Source organism: Palaemon carinicauda, unplaced genomic scaffold (genome assembly GCF_036898095.1).
Source record: "Palaemon carinicauda isolate YSFRI2023 unplaced genomic scaffold, ASM3689809v2 scaffold141, whole genome shotgun sequence".
Lineage (NCBI taxonomy): Eukaryota > Metazoa > Arthropoda > Malacostraca > Decapoda > Palaemonidae > Palaemon > Palaemon carinicauda.
Genome location: NW_027168938.1, coordinates 137,530 through 158,250, shown reverse-complemented (window position 1 = coordinate 158,250; position 20,721 = coordinate 137,530). Strand labels below are relative to the sequence as shown.

General features: G+C 45.2%; 1 long non-coding RNA gene across 2 annotated transcripts in view; it reads left to right on the top strand.

The window, feature by feature from the left end:
- LOC137635565 (uncharacterized) overlaps window positions 1-16,153 on the top strand; it is a 67,956-nt gene extending 51,803 nt beyond the window's left edge. For both annotated transcript variants that reach the window (XR_011042721.1, XR_011042722.1), the window contains exons 4-5: window positions 593-670; window positions 15,169-16,153. This is a non-coding gene — a long non-coding RNA (uncharacterized lncRNA). The remainder of the gene's footprint in view (window positions 1-592; window positions 671-15,168) is intronic.
- Window positions 16,154-20,721: the final 4,568 nt, after the last annotated feature.

Genomic DNA, 20,721 nt, shown 5'->3' with positions numbered 1-20,721 from the left:
CCCAGGGGGTTATTTTTTCCCAGCACATTTTGCAGTATATTTTTTTTTAAATTGCTCTAACAGCCTTAATTTTTGTCATAGAGAGGTCAGGTTGGTCTCATTCTCTTGGAAAATGCCTGAATTTTCTCAAAAAAAATATCAAAAATATGAAAAAAAGATTTTTATAGCATTTTTTTGCAAGGACGTACCGGTACGTCCATGGGGGTAAATGGATGAGTTATGTGAAACGTACCAGTACGTCCTTTGGGGGTTAAAGGGTTAAGTGATTTTCTTTTTACTGGCTTCCCTTTGGCCAAGTTGCCCAATTCACCGGCCTCTGCTATTATAATTGAGTAATAATTGACTCTATTTATAGTTAATAAATTTAGCTATTGGATGTTTACAAAATACACATTGTGTAACCTCCTGTGTAATGTTATCGAAACACTAAACCTATTTTGGAGTTCGCTGTGGAATATATTATATTGAGTTAGTGACTTTTTTTTGTATGTGGGGAGACTTGGAGACTTGTCCGTATGACTTTGATATAAATTTTATTAGTTAGTTTACTGTTTATAAAGTTCTGTAACTAATTTGGTATTGTGATTGACAGGTGCCCTGCAAATCAGCGGTCAAAGAGGGAACCGACAGTCAATGCCAGGAATCGGATCTTTGCAACCACAGATTAAAGGTGAGTGCCACATGTAGTAGTAGGTATGCTTTAGACGCAAAATATCTCGCTGAAGCATTTTTGTTTTGACTAATTTTTAATAGCATATCTGAATCTGATCAAAGAATCATACATACATACATATACCAAGGCACTTCCCCCAATTTTGGGGGTAGCCGACATCAACAAATGAAACAGAAACAAAAAGGGGACCTCTACTCTCTACGTTCCTCCCAGCCTAACAAGGGACCCAACCGAGTTCAGATGGTACTGCTAGGGTGCCACAGCCCACCCTCCCACATTATCCACCACAGATGAAGCTTCATAATGCTGAATCCCCTACTGCTGCTACCTCCGCGGTCATCTAAGGCATCGGAGGCAGCAGCAGGGCCTACTGGAACTGCGTCACAATCGCTCGCCATTCATTCCTATTTCTAGCACGCTCTCTTGCCTCTCTCACATATATCCTCCTATCACCCAGAGCTTCCTTCACTCCATCCATCCACCCAAACCTTGGCCTTCCTCTCGTACTTTATAGATACGATTCTCAAATTATCCCGGCCTTTCCGGAACGGAAGGAGATATTGAGGAAAGAGAGGACTAATTGGTGAGGGACCTCTGGTCGTGGTTCTAACACGCCCCAGTTACTATACCAACACTCAGAGTGAGCGAGCTGGGTAAAATTTTATTCCTGGCATTCCATGCAACTTTTTTCTCTGGTATATTTAGCAGTTCCGGTAGGCCCTGCTGCTTCCTCCGGTGCCTTAGATGACCGCGGAGGTAGCAGCAGTAGGGGACTCAGCAGTATGAAGCTTCATCTGTGGTGGAAAATGTGGGAGGTTGGGCTGTGGCACCCTAGCAGTACCAGCTGAACTCGGTTGAGTCCCTTGTTAGGCTGGAGGAACGTAGAGAGTAGAGGTCCCCTTTTTTGTTTTGTTTCTTGTTGATGTCGGCTATCCCCCAAAATTGGGGGAAGTGCCTTGGTATGTATGTATATTTAGCAATATTTATACCTTAGAAATGGTGCTTTAAGGAGCATTTCACGGAGCGACACAGGTTCCTCGCCCAGAAATAGATTTTTCCTTCGTCAAAATCCCCTTTTTTTTTTTACCGATTCTTAAATTGGGCTTTCAAAGCATTAGTTACAGATTGAAGTACGTTTAAAATAGTTATCATTTAATATCATTACGTTTTTCATGTGAAGTAGTCATACCCAGGTGAGAGGTGGTACTCCGAGAGGTACACTTGGAAACCACAATCTCCCACAAATTGCGGAACCAGCTGGTTATAGTTAGGAGAGGGGGAGGGGGTGGGAAGGGTTGAATCTGTGTGTGCACATCTATATAAATATTTAGACGTAATTCATAAATAATGGAAATGTTAACTACAGTATAAAACCTACTCTCTAGGGCTAGATTTTCTTGCTTGAGAGTACGCTTTTCTATCATTTCTCTTTCCCATGTTATTCTTCAAGTTATTATAGTTTATATATGAAAGATCTATTTTAGTGCTCTACTGTTCTTAAAATATTTTAATTGTTTATAACTTCTCAATTGTAGCTTGTTTATTTCCTTTCCTCACTTAGCTATTCTTCCCTGTTAACCCTTTTACCCCCATGGACGTACCGGTATGTCCTTGCAAAAAAATGCTATAAAAAATATTTTTTTTTTATATTTTTTATATTTTTTTGAGAAAATTCAGGCATTTTCCAAGAGAATGAGACCAACCTGACCTCTCTATGACAAAAATTAAGGCTGTTAGAGCAATTAAAAAAAAATATACTGCAAAATGTGCTGGGAAAAAAATAACCCCCTGGGGGTTAAGGGTTGGAAAGTTCCAAATAGCCTGGGGGTAAAAGGGTTAAAATATTTTAATTGTTTATAACTTCTCAATTGTAGTTTGTTTATTTCCTTTCCTCACCTAGCTATTCTTCCCTGTTAAATCCCTTGGACTGGTAGCATCCTGTTTTTGTAGCTAGGGTTGTAGCTTAGCTAGTCGTAGTAATAATATACTACTGACTAGTATCCCTCGAATATCTCGTGTAGGTCAGTCCAGTCATTTATCATACCCGAGCCTCTCGGTTCTGTTGGTAGCCATGTCTACCATGCAGAGGAAATGGCAAATTCTAGTAATCATTGCTGGCAAAACATAAAGCTGGGCTTGAAAGTGGCCCAGTGGTTACTTTAGTAGGTTGGCCTGGGCACCAGCCACCTGTTGAGATACTACCGCTAGAGAGTTATGGGGTCCTTTGACTGGCCAGACACTACTACATAGGACCCTTCTCTCTGGTTACGGTTCTTTCCCTTTGCCTACACAGACACCGAATAGTCTGGCCTATCCTTTACAGATTCTCCTCTGTCCTCATACACCTGACAACACTGAGATTACCAAACTATTCTTCACCCAAGGGGTTAACTACTGCACTGTAATTGTTCAGTGGCTACTTTCCACTTGGTGTGGATTTAAAGGCTCGAAGGATGGTCATGAATGGCAGAGACAAGGGACAGGGACAATGCCCTATACTTCATGGCAAATGAGATAACATGTTCTTTTCAATTGTTGGACAATTCGATCTTCAGTGGTAAGCCTACTGCCTTTGGGCGAAAAGTTTTATAATATTTGTATAGTTTTTCCACACTGATATAGTATTTTTATTGTTATTATTATTATTATTATTATTATTATTATTATTATTATTAGCTAATCTACAATTCTTGTTTGAAAAGCAGGATGCTATAAGCCCAAGGACTCTAACAGGGAAAGATAGGCCAGTGAGGAAGGGAAATAAGGAAATGAACTATAAGAGAATTAATGAACAATTAAAATAAAACATTTTAGGAACAGTAACAACATTAAAATAGAGTCTTCATAAATAAAGTATAAAAAAGAGGCTTATGCCAGCCTCTCCAACATAAAAAAACATATACGTACCTTGTTTAAAAAGAAACTATAAAAAGAGGCTTATGCCAGCCTCTCCAACATAAAAAAACATATACGTACCTTGTTTAAAAAGAAACTATAAAAAGAGGCTTATGCCAGCCTCTCCAACATAAAAAAACATATACGTACCTTGTTTAAAAAGAAACTATAAAAAGAGGCTTATACCAGCCTCTCCAACATAAAAAACATATACCTTGTTTAAAACCTTGTATGCATAAGGCATCCATAAGTGTAATTTGTTCCGTAACCGAAATACAAACCACGCTATTTACACAAGGTTTACCTTTTAGCGCAGCTGAAATGGCGAGCCATTAGAATTTAACGAGGGTGTATTACCCCCGCGCTAGTTAGCGGGGGGGGGGGGGGGGTAGGGGAGTGGTAGCTAGCTACCCCTCCCCTCCCTCACACACAGATGAATGCTCACTTTCACTTTTGGCTTGGACTGTGACAGACGTCTCTGTCTTGGTCCTCTCTTGGCAGCCATTGTTTGTTTTGTCTTTACTTAATCGCTTACTTTTCATTTACTCAATATATATGTAAACATGTTTTCATGTTTGTATACATATTTGAGTATAGAAATCAGTAAGTTTCCTTTTCAGATTTGTTTGTGTAGTGTACTTATCCACGTGGTGTCCTCAGCAGTTGGCCGCCACGGCGTTATGGGTGGCGATCGAGTTTGATTTATGTCTTTCTCTCTCTCTCTCTCTCTCTCTTGAGGTCGTTCACCCTTTTACTACGTGTTACTACGCCCTTGTAGCTTCCTTTCCGTGTGGGGGGGTTGCTACGCCGTACGTTTGTCTCAATTAGTTTATGAATCTAATTGTATTTGTTGATTTTTCAGCTTTGTAGAACGATTCCTTTCGGGGTTTTCGTTCTTTCTTTAGTGTTCATTCATTTTTAAATTACATAATTACATAGTTACATAATTATAATTGTTATAATTCTGTTTTGGTTACAGCTCTCCTTCCGTGGGTGTAAGTGGTTGTGAGGGCACGTGCCTGTTGTGTAATTCTTGTTTCCTTTCCCTCGGGATTCCTCTTCGGAGCCTTCCCGGGGGAATGAATGTGTACTAATGTTTTTTTGTTTTATTTTTTTACAGTTACCGATCTAGTTCGTTTCTGTAATATGGCAACGGTGTGAGCTGTCTTGTTGAGTCCTGGGGATTCTGCTGTTGCTGCCTCCCCCCTTGTGTTTTCGTCAGGGGCGTGTCCCCTTCTACTGGAAGTACTCCCGTAACGACGGACAGCTCTCCAGTTCATTTTAGAACAGTCAGGAGGCTTGCCTCCTTGGGCAGGTAACTTTCCTTCCGAGGGAAGTTTTTCCTGTCCAGGCTTGAGTTTTTCCCCTTATGGAGGAGCTCCTCTTCGGAGGATTGCTCCTTTTAGGTCACTGCTGACCAGTCTCTTCTACGAAGTGTTTCTCTTTCGTTCGCGAGAGAGTACACTCATAGAGACTCCTCTTCGGAGGTTTCTTCTGTTGCTGTTGCTGTTGGCCTCCCTCGCCGTAAGGCCCACCGTCCGCCTCGTCGTAAGGGCCTCTCATCTCCCTATAAGGGTGCTTGAGGCGCCTTTTTGAATCTCCGTTTGCAGCCTACAACTCCTTTTTCTCGATCTTCCGCCTTGGTGCAAATGGACAGCAGTCTGATCTCGTCTTCCGACGGGCAACGGTCTTCCCGACGGACAGCGGTCTTCCGACGGACATCAGTCTCCTGGCGGACAACGATCCCTTCGGGGCAAAGGGTTGCCTCCCACGGGGGTTCTTCCCTTGCGTGTCAGGATTTCCCTGCGCGCCCTTCTGCTGTGTTCTCTCCTGCTCGTGCTCAGTGTTAACGCACAGGCTCTCTTCTGCTCATCAGCGCTTTCATGATGATCATCCCTGCTGTTCCTGTTGGTTCCTGTGTTCGCCCTCGCGATCTAGAACTTCGGTTCCGGTCGGGGTCAAGGACTCTTCTTCTATACGCAGGCTTCCACGCGTAGCCTTCTGCTCGTCAGCGATCATCAGCTCGCCAGCGATCATCAGCTCGCCAGCGATCATCAGCTCACCAGCGATCACCTGTCTCTCGGCGATCTCCGGTTCGCCCACGTGTGTTACAGCCGGCACGCCAACGTTCTCCAACTCTTCTGAAGGAACATGGTTCGCCAGCTACTAGCTCACCTGCGCATGCTGATCGCCATCGCGCGACCCTCAACTGCGGATGCTGATCGCCATCGCGCGACCCTCAACTGCGGATGCTGATCGCCATCGCGCGACCCTCAACTGCGGATGCTGATCGCCATCGCGCGACCCTCAACTGCGGATGCTGATCGCCATCGCGCGACCCTCAACTGCGGATGCTGATCGCCATCGCGCGACCCTCAACTGCGGATGCTGATCGCCATCGCGCGACCCTCAACTGCGGATGCTGATCGCCATCGCGCGACCCTCAACTGCGGATGCTGATCGCCATCGCGCGACCCTCAACTGCGGATGCTGATCGCCATCGCGCGACCCTCAACTGCGGATGCTGATTGCCATCGCGCGACCCTCAACTGCGGATGCTGATCGCCATCGCGCGACCCTCAACTGCGGATGCTGATCGCCATCGCGCGACCCTCAACTGCGGATGCTGATCGCCATCGCGCGACCCTCAACTGCGGATGCTGATCGCCATCGCGCGACCCTCAACTGCGGATGCTGATCGCCATCGCGCGACCCTCAACTGCGGATGCTGATCGCCATCGCGCGACCCTGCTCATGCTGATCGCCATCGCGCGACCCTGCTCATGCTGATCGCCATCGCGCGATCGCCCACCTGCAGAGGCTGATCGCCATCGCGCGATCGCCCTCCTGCACATGCTGCTCGCGATCGCTCACCTTCGCATATTGCTCGCCAATGCACGATCGCTCACCTACGCATGCTGCTCGACCATCGCGTCGGCATAACACAACGCGCCATCACCAACCTGCGCGTTAGCGCTCACCAGCTCACCACCGATCGCTTGTTGATCCATATCGCCAGCGGTCTTCCTCGCCATCGCGCTAACGCTTGCGTTCGCCGCCTTGGACTTGCGCTCATCCACCTGCCCACCCTCACGACTGCTCGCCCGCTCGCCTGCTCGCCCGCGCGCCTGCTCGCCCGCGCGACCATTCGCCTGCTCGCCCACACGCCCACGTGCCTGCACGTCTATGCTCATGTGCGTCCGCGCCCATGCTCTCCAATGTTCGCCCACGCGCGAACCAACGGTTTTCCATCACGCGGATGGATGGTGTTCCGTCGCGCGAACCTACAGTGTTTCTTCGCACAAACGCGGCTTATTTCTTGCAGTATCCATTGCTCGTCTATGGGTTATCGCTCGCCGACCACCAGCTCTCGCCCTTCCTACCACGCTCGCCCTCCTTCTGCGCTCCTTCGCTCACCTTCGTTTGCGTTACCGCGCATGGGCGCTTCCACGTTCGCCCACGCGAAAAATCTTTGAATTACCGTCGCGCGAGCTCCAGGGCGATTGCGACCACGATTCCCAATGGGGTTGTCGCAGCATGGCCGGCCTGGCGAGTTCTGGAGCGTATTTCCAGAACACGGCCTTACCCCGTAAACGCAGAGCATGGCACTTGCAAGAATAGGAGAAACTTAAGGGAGATCTGAGCAACACTCCTCTTTCCTGAACCTGGTTAGCCCTTCCCCGTCATTCCCTGGAAGGATTTTTGGCGGGGGGGGGGGCTTTCCGTTCGAGATTTCTCCATCGGACAAGGGGTGACTGCTTACCTCTTCCTCTGGGAGCTTACCAGGTTCTTTCCCTCCTCGGTTACGGCCCGAGGTTTGGTTCAAGGAAGCTACAGGAAGATCATGGGTACTTTCCTCCTCTCGAGCTCAGGCACCTTGGCCTTTCGTCGTTAAGTATCTAACTTGCGGACAAGCTCGATGTTGTACCATCTGGACGCTCTGACTGAGGGCTTCCTTCGGGTGTCTCATCTGTGGAGGTCGACGACCTCAGACACCCTTCCATCCTTGAGAAGAGTTTGTTTGTGCCCAAGGACAGAGACTTAGACAGCGGCTGTGCGGAGGAAATCGACTTCCGTTTTCACTCCTCCATGGCGCTTTCTTCCAGACTCTGCAGGGCTCCAGCGCCCTTTTCTTTCAATCTTGTCGGCCTAAGTTATCGGCTACGACAACTGGGACAAGGTGTCCAATTGCAGTTTCCTCCTGTCAGGAACAGATGGCACGGGAGACTCCCCCGGGGGGGCATAGTCCTAAAAGGAGTTCACGAACTCTAGGATTGCAGGTTTTTCTCTGGGAGGATGCTTAAGGTTACTCATCCGAATGACAGCTTCCCGATGCCCATTCCAGCACAATCTCTGTGATCAGCCAAGGATATCGCGCCTGCCGTCTCTGTCAGCGAATTCAGTGTCTCTGAACCTCTATGCCATAGCGTCAGCAGAGTTGCCCGGTTGGGCAGAATGATCCATACCTTAGGCGAAGGTGTTCCTTAGGATCATCGACGGCTTCACCCCCGGCCTCCTCAGTCGATCCTTTCTTGTAAGAAAGGATCTGAGAGGGGATGTCCTTAGTCGACCTCTCAGCCCTGATCAAGTTTGTCGAACAAACTTCGGCCAGCGTAGACCAGCAGAATCGATCAGACTGGTAACGAGGCGACAGGACTCCTTAAACCCTGGATCGGAAGGACGGGTACTTTCAGTTTCCATTCCTTCCATCTTCCAGGCTGCTCGTCGAATTCAGCCTAGACTGCAAGTATTCCTGCTTATGATGCAGTGTGGCTATCCCGCCGTGGCATAGCAGGTTTGTTTCCCCAGAGAACTCTCCCTGCCTTCCTCTTGGCCGCTCAGGTGCAGGCTTCCGCCTCCTCTGCTGTTTGGAGGGCTGGTCAACTCCGGTAGGCTCGGGTTCGACCTTCTTCAGCGCCGGGACAAGCTTCCGGATGCTTACCACGAGTGTGGGCTCATGGTATTTTGCTTGGAGCCTTCTCTTCCTCTGCCTCAACATCTGGAGTATCTGGCCATGATATTGAGTCAACGGCCTTACCACGTTGGAAACCCCGCTTCTTGTCCGTCCAGCGAGGTTAAGCAACGTCGGTACTTGGATGGGTGACCACCTGGGGACGCCAGATTCTGTTACCACATCCTCCGAGCCTTCCTTTCGGTTGACTGTGGCAAGACTGAGGAGAGTCGCAGTACCTGTTCTCAGTCAAGCAGAGCTTTCAGCCCTACCTTGGAACGTTTCCTAGTTCTCCTTTCCTCATTGACCCGTCTATAGTCCGAACGGTCGCCTCAGGATAAGGTCCATGTGGGGCGATCCAAGTTCCGGTGGCTTCAGGCAATGTTTAACCGGACTTCCTAGCCCCTATGGGACCAGCGGAACTATTAGACCTGCAATGGGTGTTGACCTATGGAGCCTCTTGATGGTAGTGGATATTCTCGTCCTTTCCCCACATTCTTGATGCTGTTCTCGGACTCGTCAAAGGAAAGGGGGGGGGGGGGGGCATGTTCCGGTCCAGGCCTATGGTCAAGACCTGAAGGATACCTCTCCATCATTCAGGCAGGCTTAGGGGCCTTAGTCTGGCCCCTCTACAGATCCTACAGCTCCTGCCGAGTCGCCCCGTGCGCGTCGACTTCACGATTCTGGCGTACTGTATTCTAACCAGCAGGGGACGCATTTTCACACCTTCACATCTTGCAGTAGAGATACCGGGATGATTGAGATTCTCTCAATACCACCATCGACTCTCTCATTCCAGGCTGGGGAATTTTCTCTCAGACTATCCGAGCAGAGCCTCGTAGAGAGAGAGTACCTGGGGGTCTTTGACCTTGGGTAACCAGCAAGTACTGGTCTGGGGGACCTGATCGCGACAGTTGGAACCTCAAGCTTCCGCTATTCTTCCCCCCAGTCTCAGACCCCGAAACTCTGCAAGATGCATTCCGGTGATGGTGGGACAACTTCGACGCCTGCGTCTTCCCTCCCTTTTGTCTGTGGACAATGGGTCTCAACAAGACCAGGTTGTCTGACAACCTTTCAATAGGAGAGCTCCACTGGGACTATGCACAGAACGGTTTCTGGACCTTCTGCTTCCCCTGACGGAACTCCCGGGAGAGCTTCTCCCACGGTGCAGACTACTCAAGCAACCACACTGCGACATCTCTCCCGAACCGGGGCGTCGCTTCGGCTTCATGCCTGGAGACACTACGCCTCCTCCTCAAGAAGAGACAACCCGCTACAGTCGCGGTACGGAGGTCGCGTCATCTGCGATAGTCATCCACAGGGGTCTCCCAGGTAAAGTGAAGAGTCTAAGGTGGTTGGTGTCGTGGGAGATATACCTCTTCCCTTGAGGCCTCTTCTCCAGCAATAACGGTCTTATTGCCTTTCGGCGGGAGGAAACTCCTTTCCGCTCTCGGCAATGAAGCCTGTCGCTCAGCCTTTCCCTGACCTTCAGGCTTAAAGGAATAACTTTTTCCTGCCCGCTGGATCTATCCTCGCTCATGCGAAGCTACGATCGTCCTTGCCCTAGTCGGAGGAAGACCTCCAACTTGGAGCATGGCTCGGACTTTTAGTCCTTTAAGAGATCTTCTCAAGACCCTTTACGACAGGCCTTGGATTGTATTTCGCCTTGGGTCTCCTGCTCACTCTGGCCCCGGCCAGTGTGTAAGCAATCTTCTTGGTCTCTTACGACTCCCCCCTTCTAAGGAAGAGGGGAAGCAACATTCAGGCTCACTCCTGAGTTGTTGGCTAGACTCAGAATCTGGGGGTCCCGGCCCTTCGGTCCGATTCATTCAAGATTTCGAGTCTCCATTCTGTATCTGATGTCCCAAGACCTTCTCTTTCTTGCCAGTAAAGGAATCGAGAGGTTAGCGCTGGGATCAGCTGCAGTTTGTCCTCAATTGCAGCCGATTTGGGAGCACAAGGAGGACATGGGGGAGAGTCACCAGTATACCTCTTCAGCCCGGACTCAAGGACATTCATCTCGGCCTGTCTCCAGACCCTCCCCCGTCACGTCGTCCTACAGCACGATGTTGGATACATCGCAACGTCCCTCGCCTTCGAGTAATACTACTCTGTGACGCAGGTGCTACAAGCTGGAGTCTGGAAGCGTCTAATGACCTTCGCAGCCCGCTTCCTGCAGGGCGTGACCCACAGGAGTCTCGATACGTTTTCTATCGCTCTGTGGTGGCTACACATCAGCTGGTCTAACCTCAGGCTCCTTTTTGGACAGGTAGCAGAAGGTTGAGGGCATTGTTATCAGGTTTTAGTCTGCATGAACGAAAGAAGTATGTCTGGCCCTTTCTTCTTTCTTCATCATCCCCTCTACGGGGAAGCAGCATCCTGGTCTCTGCATAGCTGACCTCGAACCTCTGCAGGTAAACCATGCTTCCTTGTGTTCCGAGTATTGAGTCAATACTGTCGCGTCCCCCATACCCTGACGAGGTGGTATTGGGAACGTCCTAACCCAGAGTTCCTTCGGGAACTCCAGGTCAACTGCCTAGGACGGGTCACACTTCTTCCTTCACACACAAGCTTACGTAGGCCACATGGTTCCTTTCAAAGCAAGGAACTTCTTTTATCGAGTGCTACTCACTCGGATTCTGAGTCCCCGGGTAAAGCCAAAGCCAGTATGGCTGGGGACTTTCCACCCTACCTAAGGGGTAAGTCACCCTGTGTAAATAGCGTGGTTTGTATTTCGGTTACGGAACAAATGACAAATTCGAAGATAATTTGTATTTTTCCTAACCATACAAACCTTAGCTATTTACTCACATTTGCCCGCCAGCCCTGTCCCCCAAGACAAGTCCTACCTCTAAGTGAAAGTGAGCATTCATCTGTGTGTGAGGGAGGGGAGGGGTAGCTAGCTACCCTTGGAGGAAAAATGACTGGAGATGCCCTGACCCGGATTAAGGGAAGCCAGGTTTTTACCCTTCTAACTGTCAGTTCTTGATCCTTCAAGTTAATCTCTGTCACTGTATTGGAATTTGTAGTCAGTTCTATTCAGACCTTTGTTTAGAGACGGTAACCCTTATTGTGCTTTCATTAGCGATGGCTCCATCCTATGTACGAAAAAAATCAGTTGCCTGCCTTTAGGCAAAAATCAGTAACAACAGTTGTGAGATCATCACAAGCTGTGTTCAATGTCATCCATAGACGGCTATAAAGGTCAACGACTTTACTGTAGTTCATTATTCCAAGGAGTTTGTAACTGATTCACCAATAAGTTGAGCAACAAGTTTATCATTATTTATTTTTTTTGATAAAGCATCACAGGAAGGGACCATCGCTAATAAAATAGCACAAGAAAATAGTTATCGGCTATAAACAAAAGTCTGGGTAAAACAGACTAAGTACCAGTACGCTGTCGGAGGATTAACTTGGGATCGAGATTTGACAGTTTGAAGGGGTGAATCTGGCCAAACCCTGCCCTCACGGGTTCAGGAAAGAATTCTGAGTCAGGGCATCTCCAGTAGTATTAATCCTCCTAGTAGCTACCACTCCCCTACCCCCCCCCCCCCCCCCCGCTAACTAGCGCGGGGGTAATACACCCTCGTTAAATTCTAATGGCTCGCCATTTCAGCTGCGCTAAAAGGTAAACCCTGTGTAAATAGCTAAGGTTTGTATGGTTAGGAAAAATACAAATTATCTTCGAATTTGTCATATTCATATCATTCCCCTGTTCATCTTCAGGATAACATCTTTTACATTTCCTATTCCTTGTGCAGTTCCTTGTTACTTCTGACCATTTGCTACTTCTGTAAAATGATCTCGGGGGTTTAAAAGAATTGTGAAAAGTTTCAAACTTAAGCTCATCCTTTTCAACGTGTGATGTACAACCACCGTCGTCTAATACTACATACATACATATACCAAGGCACTTCCCCCAATTTTGGGGGGTAGCCGACATCAACAATGAAACAAAACAAAAAGGGGACCTCTACTCTCTACGTTCCTCCAGCCTAACAAGGGACTCAACCGAGTTCAGCTGGTACTGCTAGGGTGCCACAGCCCACCCTCCCACATTATCCACCACAGATGAAGCTTCATAATGCTGATTCCCCTACTGCTGCTATCAAAATGTATTGCATGAAAATTATAATGGTCCCTCGGTGGTTTATCGTCAGCAGAGTTTATGTAGCTGTTGCTTTGCCTATCACTTGCAGCTCTACAATCATTTGTCGTTGATTCTAGTACTCTGAAAGTTGCACCACTTATGAGAACTAGAGGGGCACTCAGTAGAGCTTCCTGGTCCCAATTTTAACCCTTTTACCCCCAGGCTATTTGAAACTTTTCAACCCTTAACCCCCAAGGGGTTATTTTTTTTCCCAGCACATTTTGCAGTATATTTTTCTTAAATTGCTCTAACAGCCTTAATTTTTGTCATAGAGAGGTCAGGTTGGTCTCATTCTCTTGGAAATGCCTGAATTTTCTCAAAAAAATATAAAAAATATGAAAAAAAAATGTTATAGCCTTTTTTTTTGCAAGGACGTACCGGTACGTCCAGGGGGGTAAAGGGATGGCTTTTGTGAAACGTACCAGTATGTCCTTTGGTGGTAAAAGGGTTAATCGCAGAGTAATGAAACTAGCAGGGATCAACTGATATGTAAAAAGCTGGAAATGATTGAATTTCGGAAGGTCAAGGTCTAAAGTCAAGCAGAAGGTCGAGAAGTAAGCTGTTGTGACGGAGGTCTGCACTCTACTTGCTGCCACTCTGGTTATTACTGTTATAGTCTATTGAACGTGAGGTGATAGATTCACTTTTACAGCTCCATGAAAAAAGAGAGCGTGCTAGAAATAGGAATGAATGGCGAGCGATTGTGACGCAGTTCCGGTAGGCCCTGCTGCTTCCTCCGGTGCCTTAGATGACCGCAGAGGTAGCAGCAGTAGGGGATTCAGCATTATGAAGCTTCATCTGTGGTGGATAATGTGGGAGGGTGGGCTGTGGCACCCTAGCAGTACCAGCTGAACTCGGTTGAGTCCCTGGTTAGGCTGGAGGAACGTAGAGAGTAGAGGTCCCCTTATTTTGTCTTGTTTCATTTGTTGATGTCGGCTACCCCCCAAAATTGGGGGAAAGTGCCTTTGGTATACAGTATGTATGTATGAAAAAAGGGCCTGGTTCACTGCATTTAAAACATGTACTTATTTTATTACTGTTATAATTAGAGTTAGTGAAGTTCAGGTTACCATTATCACTGTTAGCAGTAGGTCCACTTGAGTTAGGCCTGAGAGTTATGATATTTTCTGTATTGTTATTATTCCTTGCTAAGCTACAACCTTGGAAAAGCAGGATGCTATAAGCCCAAGGTCCCCAAAAAGGAAAAATAACCCAGTGAAGAAAGGAAATAGGTAAATGATATAAGAAGTAATGAACAAGTAAAAATTAATTATTCTAAAAACATTAAAATTAAAACGATCTTCATAATAAAGCAATCTTCAGCCCTTCATACTTTTAAGGAGGATTTAGTCGATTAGCAATTTCCACAAAACTCTAAAAGTTCCCTGAAACTTCAACAAATGTAATATTCCGATATACGATCACAAATTCAACTGAAATCGTAAATTTGTGATATTGTATCCAAAGTTCATAATGAAATATTTCAATAAAACATCATATAATTTAATGCTGTAAATACGACGACATTCGCAGTATGAAACGCGACTATTTATAGACTTTTGCAATTGAAAATCAATGGCATGTGAGTTAGGTGAAGCCTTTACGGGCTGCAAGATTGCAAGAGCCCGTGTCTGGCCAAAAGGGCCAGGCAATCTTCAACAGGTGAAGCTTACTCTAGGCCAAAATTTAATAGACTTTGACTTACAAACAGTTTCTTGGAACCTTATGAAGTTTTTAAGTTGAGCACTTAATATACACACAACCATCAGGTCGTCATTATTCGTCTCGCCTCGTTCCTTATGCGGCGGCAAAGCTTTATCTGTTGTAGCTTATGATACATCAGCATTCTTATCTTCCATTTATGAGTATGTATATGATTTCCATAAAGCTTAAACTCTGTGATATATCCCTAAGGTAATATCGTCTCATTAACTTGATAGCTTCTACTCCGTCATCTCAAGCCTCCGGTTTTATTAGCCCATGGGAGAGACTATCAAAACAGTTTGTTAGGTAGTCATACAGTTTGTTTTGTTCTTGTTAAATTAAAGTCATTTGGACATTTGTCAGCTCATTTATCATATGTTGCATACAAGTTGCATACAGAGTCTTCCTGTATATCATAATTATTGGCATTGCCATCAAATGGTTTTGCCAATAACCTTGGCTCGTAACCTGTTGGCATATTCACGGCAATAAATAATTAGCATTAGATGCTCTCTCTTCAAGGATGCGTTGGATAAATTAAGATAAAGGAGGTTATAATGAAACTGTGTCCTTCTCTCAACGCTTTATTTGGAACTAAGAAAATTTACAATCTGCTCAAATGAGTTAGGGCGCTTACATGATTAAAATGGATAACGAAGTACAGTATCAGAGAAAATTGACAGAACAGTAAAGCCAGTCTTTGATTAATCTTACCCATTGCAAGCTATTCTGTGGAACAGCAACCTTTTCTAAATTTCCAGCAGTGCTCTAATGTAGGATTTTCCATTTCAGGAGACCCCGATGATGATATGCACTTCTTCCTCGAGGCAAGATCCGGAGAAATGAGGTCAAGCGTAGAAGAAATATTGCCAGGATAGAAGCTTCTCTGAACTCTTGTACCTTATACCCCACTTTACCTTTTAAGTTTTGATCCTATTTGTGGATGGGGCCTTTCCTTTCCTTATTGCTTTCAGCCTGAAATCTGCCACTACCAGTTTATGAGGTTCTATGGATTTATTCGTAATCTTACAATCCGTAATGGTTTTCTTGGCTAACACATAGTAAATTTGTGAAACATTTTGTCCATTTTATAAGTTAATGACTTCTCCTTTTTCTCAAACTTCTGTATTTATGACAATTCATAGCTTCTGCTGATTCCATCAATTTTTCACCTTCCTGATTGTTTCTTCCAAAGCTCTTATCCCCAGATAACACTAGCAGTTCACTCCTTCGAGATCTTCCTATGTATTCTTGTAGTTTCCCTCTAAATTCATCCTTTTTTTCGCCACGCCTTTAAGGAACGCATGCCGAGAGGATATGCCATATTATCTTTCTCATGAGCTTGATTTCTGACATTTTCCTGCAAATCTGAAAGTAGATTAATTCCTCCCACATTTCTCCTTGTATTTTCCCTTGCATAGTAAACTTTATATCCTTCCCCAAGATTTCTTGCACGTTTCCCCTTCCGGTTTCTCTCCTGTATGTGTAAAAGTCCTTCTTTTCCTTCTATGCATGACATCCACTGACTACTTGAGCCTAAGGGACAGTGTAGAGAGATTTAATAACTTTGTTTCATAGGGTGCTAATAGTATAATATGATTATGAATTTGATCCCATAGGTTTATGTAAGTACAATATTCATGCCAAGCAAGGAAGATTGTAGTAATTGTGTTTGGAATAATAAAAAAATGTAGACTTTATTCAAGTTGAGTGTACAGCCCAAAAATATATACAGTGATGAAGACCTGAGAAGTTTTCTTTCATTAATAAACTAACAATTCTTTTGGAATTTAGCAGTTGTTTCAAAAACCTTCCAGACACATAATCCATAATTGTATTTTGTTCCTACACAAGTTCAAACCCTTATTATATATGTATGAGTTTACTCCTAAGTCATTTAGTTACAACCAGAATTTAAGTTGTTTGATTCTGGTAACATTGTATGCTTACCAACTGCCTCACCCCTGTGTAGGAGTGGCCGAGTTAGCGAGACGGCGCTATTTGTCTCCTGGTCTCCCTAGTAGACGTACATGTTTACTACCGCCTCCTCGCTATGATTTTATGCTTGTGCTTTATGTATGAGTAATTACGAGAGCTGTTCAAGGTAGTGTGAGACTTTTGGAGACCAATTTCAGATGTTTTTTATCTCAATTTCCTATTTTAAACCAGGTTCTCCATTGAGACGACTTCCACAGTTTTAGCTGCAATTCAAAGGTGGAGATGAGTTGTAAATACCTGTGCTCTGTCAGTGGGCTGGATCAGGATTCAGTAACTTGATCTTTGTAGAAAATATTCATAATAATCTTGATCGCTCTCAAACAAAAACAACTCGACTACTTCCCACCAATGTACATAATGTCAGCATATGTTAAAGATACTGAGATACACCAGTTTTGTAGAGAAAATAGAACTTGGACATTTTTAGTGCAGACACTAAATACCTCAAGTTTGTTTCAAGACAGAATTTGTCAGTTTGAGTTTTGTTTTGAGCGCTGTTCCCCAAAGCTTTTCAAAAGCCACAGCTCCAGTAGCAAAGTGGTTGAATATAGGAATACATTTTTCTTCATAGAGACACTGGAGTGCTCCCAAACAATTGAGTGGCCATTCTTTGACGACCGTTTTGTGGAACTTCTTAACGAGGCTCGGGATTGTAGTCTATTTCGAGAAGTCCAGTTTAGATCAGACTCTGTTAATATTGTATCTGGAGGGGATGATAGCCTCTTTCTTTCAGGGCTTTTATGTTGAAGCGACTTACAAAATTTCTGCTTGTGGTCAAAATATTGAAGGAATAAATGTTGGTTCGTTCCACAATTTGATGGTCCTGTAAAGAACTATGCCCTCTGGGAATACATAGCTAATGCTCGATTGGGTTGAATCTCAAGTCTGCTTGGAATAGGTCATTCATTTACTTTGTTATGCATGTTGTACAAGATTTTTCTTAATTCTGATCATCCTTTGCATTCAGATCTTCCCTGATAGTCCATCCATCCATATACCAAGGCACTTCCCCCAATTTTGGGGGGTAGCCGACATCAACAAAAAAACAAAACAAAAAGGGGACTACTCTCTACGTTCCTCCCTGATAGTACCATCCACTTTTGTTAACCTAATGCCCTATATATAGTAGTAAGAGAAATCGATACCTGTTTGAGGCTCGAGGTGAGGATGGCAGGTTCATCCTTACCAAGATTCCTGGACATGATGTGTCCTACCATGCTAGTAGTATTTCTAGCTTCATTTCAGAAGCAGATCTTCTGAACGATATTTAACTTTCAAAATGACATCTTTGCTTTTGTGGTTTTAATTGAATATTCGGGTAGTTTATAGCGCTACGGCCAAGCGTCCTAATTTGCTTATTATCGCTCCGACTGTTATCTTGTATGGAATAAAAACGTTTGGAAATGGTCTATGGATCTTAAATATGTTGTGTAAGGGGGTGTCCGGGGGGGCGCAGCCCCCCTGGGTAAGGACACGGCTTTTAGCATAGGTTAGGTAGGTTTTTTAAGTTAGCTTCTCCCGTCGTACTCGTAGGTAAGGAAACTGTTGTGTAAGGGGGGGTCCGAGGGGGCGAAGCCCCCCTGGGTAAGCATACGGCGTTTAGCATAGGTTAGGTGGGTTTTTCAAGTTAGCTTCTCCCGCCAAAATCGTTTTTAGAACGACGGCCACAGTTCAGAATATTCCCGTTTCCTACGGGATCTGGCCGTCACCCTACAAAGGCTCCGAATATTCTTTTATTTTTTATTCACAATAAAGGATATCGGCGTTAATGACCTTAGATGTCAGGAGGCCAGAAAACCTTAGATCAATCAATCAATTGTAATATTAGGTATGCTGTTAATTCTAATAGTCAGGCCTTCTCCATCCTGAGGCTCAATACTTCACAGTATTCTAGAAGATTTATTCCAGGTGTGACCAAGTTGTGGAATGATATACCTAATCGGGTAGTTGAATCAGTAGAACTTCAAAAGTTCAAACTTGCAGCAAATGTTTTCATGTTGAACAGGCTGATATAAGTTTTTATCCATCCATCCATATACCAAGGCACCTCCCCCAATTTTGGGGGGTAGCCGACACCAACAATGAAACAAAACAAAAAGGGGACCTCTACTCTCTATGTTCCTTCAGCCTAATCAGGGACTCAACCGAGTTCAGCTGGTACTGCTAGGGTGCCACAGCCCACCCTCCCACATTATCCACCACAGATGAAGCTTCATAATGCTGAATCCCCTACTGCTGCTACCTCCGCGGTCATCTAAGGCATCGGAGGCAGCTGATGTTCACAAGGATTTCCCAGCAAGACAGGTAAATCAGGAAGAGAAATACAGAGACAGACAATGAAAGTGGGGAAGCATCGCCTTTTCAATCATTGCGGGGATAAAATAATTAACGTCCTCAGCTTGCAACCATTTGGAGCTACAAACACAAATCGAACTGGAATAAATCTCGGATATTGTATCCAAAGTTTGTACTGTACAGTACACTGTAATCACATACATATACCAAAGGCACTTCCCCCAATTTTGGGGGGTAGCCGACATCAACAATGAAACAAAACAAAAAAAAGGGGACCTCTAGGGGATTCAGCCGAATTCAGATGGTACTGCTAGGGTGCCACAGCCCAACCTCCCGGAACTGTGACGCAGTTCCGGTAGGCCCTGCTGCTTCCTCCGGTGCCTTAGATGACCGCGGTGGTAGCAGCAGTAGGGGATTCAACATTATGAAGCTTCATATGTGGTGGATAATGAGGGAGGTTGGATACTGTAATAGGATAATTAAGTATTATAATAAAACAAAATTATATCATCTAATACAGTAAGCAAAACAACATTTGCAATAATCTGGTATTTATTCTATATGAAATGGGACTATTTGTTGGCTCTTGGAGCTGGGAATTTTAGCCATGTAACTTAGGTTAGGTCTACCCTAGGCCAAAATTGAACAAAATTCAACTTAAAACATCTTGGAATCTATTAAGTTCATAAGTTGATAACTTGTTTCTTATTCTATCAAATCGTAGAGTGGGTCAACTTCCAAGATAGTTTTCGCACCTTGACTCTCCAAGTTCATTATGGATAGATACACAGAATTGTCTCAAATTCAGAAGAAGACTGGAGATTCTGGTTCACGATTACTAGAGAAATTAGCAGATTGAGCCACCGAAGTACTATGTCTGTGAGTTTATATGATTAAGAGATGAAAACGGTTATGTACTTCTATGGTTGGTTCAGTATCGGTATGTACTAAAATGGTAGGTTCAGTATCAGAGACACAAAACTAAAATTAATTTCTGCTCGTATCTCGGTACCTGCGTTGGATGGAGTAAACGATGATAAATTAGTGGCTCGAGTAGAAAATAGAACTCGAGCCAATGTCCTGACGTCAGTTTCTAGAAATACCCAACCTTCCTGGCCAGCGTTGTGATGAAAACTGGCCAAACCCCAGACATGAATGGATATATCTGAGGCCTTTTTTCTGCAGTTGACTAGAAACGGCTGTATTTGCTCGACGGACTTACGAGGAGGTCCTTTCATTGAGGAGATATCACGGCAAAAATTCCGCTAAAATAGACATTCCAGAAGGTTTGCCAACCGAACTCTAAAACCTTATCGTAGAACAGTATGACGGTTACTTCAACCGAAAGCCGGCAGTGAGGGCACACTACTACAGTATCTTATTTCTCTTCCTCTTGTTTTGTTAAAGTTTTTATAGTTTATATAGGAAATATTTATTTTAATGTTACAGTTCTTAAAGTAGAAAATGGCTGTCTGGTAAAGAGGGTGATGAATGCAAGAGTTGATGGGAGAGGTACAAGAGGAAAGCCAAGGTTTGGGTGGCTGGATGGAGTGAAGGAAGCTCTGGGTGATAGGAGGATAGATGTGAGAGAGGCAAGAGAGCGTGCTAGAAATAGGAATGAATGGCGAGCGATTGTGACGCAGTTCCGGTAGGCCCTGCTGCTTCCTCCGGTGCCTTGGAAGAGCACGGAGGCAGCAGCAGTAGGGGATTCAGCATTATGAAGCTTCATCTGTGGTGGATAATATGGGAGGGTGGGCTGTGGCACCCTAGCAGTACCAGCCGAACTCGGTTAAGTCCCTTGTCAGGCTGGGAGGAACATAGAGAGGAGACGTGCCCTTTTTTCTTTCATTTGTTTGATGTTGGCTATCCCCCCATAATTGGGGGAAATGCCTTGGTATATGTATGTGATGTTCTTGAAATATTTTATTTTTCCTTGTCTCCTTTCTTCACTGGGCTATTTATCCTGTTGGAGCCCCTGGGCTTATAGCATCCTGGTTTTCCAACTAGGGTTGTAGCTTAGCATGAAATGAAAGTAATAACTAAGCCGGGGCC